The sequence below is a fragment of the Lampetra planeri genome, unplaced genomic scaffold (genome assembly GCF_965212315.1).
Source record: "Lampetra planeri unplaced genomic scaffold, kcLamPlan1.2.h2 scaffold_1304, whole genome shotgun sequence".
In the NCBI taxonomy this organism is placed as follows: domain Eukaryota; kingdom Metazoa; phylum Chordata; class Hyperoartia; order Petromyzontiformes; family Petromyzontidae; genus Lampetra; species Lampetra planeri.
In genome coordinates this window covers 1-1,429 of record NW_027614021.1, presented here as the reverse complement: position 1 = coordinate 1,429, position 1,429 = coordinate 1, and positions in this window count along the sequence as shown.

The window sequence follows — 1,429 nt, the reverse complement described above, 5'->3', positions numbered from 1 at the left end:
GTGCATTTCTTTCCACATTTCAATCTGTCTGGTTAAGTTCTGGCACCATATTTATTTACACATGAAAGGGTCTCTGGCCTGCGAGCTAAATGAAGAATTAATGTCCATGTTCATTAACAGAAATGGAACGATAACAATTATGTTGCCCCAGGTGTTTTTCATACTGATGTTCCATGACATGGATGGGCTCGTATCTAATGACATACCAGGCAGGTTCCAGGCTGCACGTATCATACACAAGGCATTAACCTGAGAACTGAGTCACTGCCGGAATGGAATCAGACGAGTCATGAACGGAAACGCTAGTAGGCTGAAAAAACACAGAAACAAGGTGCAAATACGCCCTGAATGACACTGAAAACGTACAGGAAATGTATGAATTACAACCACAGGACTGCATATCAGGAAGTGCAGTCAGAGAGTGAGTGAGCCTCGCTCGCAGGAGTTCCAGAAACTGAAAAAAAACTATTTGTTTTATTCTTTTTGCCTTTTTAAATCATCTTTCTACTGGAAATGAACTTGTTTTTTTCTTTCCTGTTCCACGCCTCCCTCAGTTTCCTTCAGTCTGGACCAATCACGTGGGTCTGTCTGATGTAGGCGGGGCTCTGAGCCATGTACACTCTGTGGGCGGAGCTTAACAGGCTGACCACCATGGTTCTGTACAGTACACCAAACACTACACCAAACAGTACACTCAGTACAACAAAGATAGCTGCTGCTGGTGAAGAGCGGCGGTTTGAATCGTCTTTGGCGTGAATCGTAAACGGGCGTGACGTTGTGTGACGATCAAATAATAATATATATGCCGTGAAAAGAAACTCAAACACAGATCACAGATCCACCTGAAGGCTGTGGACGTGGATTGATCTCCGATGGGTCTGCGTAGGAGATGATCGATTGAAATCCACTCGCAGCCAGAAACAAACGTCCTTTGTGAGTCACAGGATGTTCCCGTTCACACATACATCACACACACGCACGCACTCCCCCAGTGAAGCCAGAGCTCTCTCCACAAACAGAATAGCTAACACCCTCCACGTCATTGGCAGCCCCCCCCCCCCCCCCCCACACACACACACACACACACACGCACGCACGCACAGAGTCACGAGGCGATTGGCGTCAGAGCACGCATCTCTCTCTCTCCCTCTCTTCTCATGACTGCTCACTAAATCATTGAATCCCCGTCTCCCCTCACTGTTTTTCTGACAGGAGTAGGGTTGCCCTCATTCAGTCGGTTCCCTCCAGACACAGGAGATGAGAGAGAAGGAGGAGGGTGTGAGGGGCGAGGGGGGGCTCTGAATGGAACAGGAGAGAATACATACTCAACCTTTTTCCTTTTTTTTTTCTTCCTCTTTGCTTACGCATGTAGCAAAACTTGCGCACAACCATAGGCAATTTGGGGGAAGTTTCACGTCAGAGCGCGAGC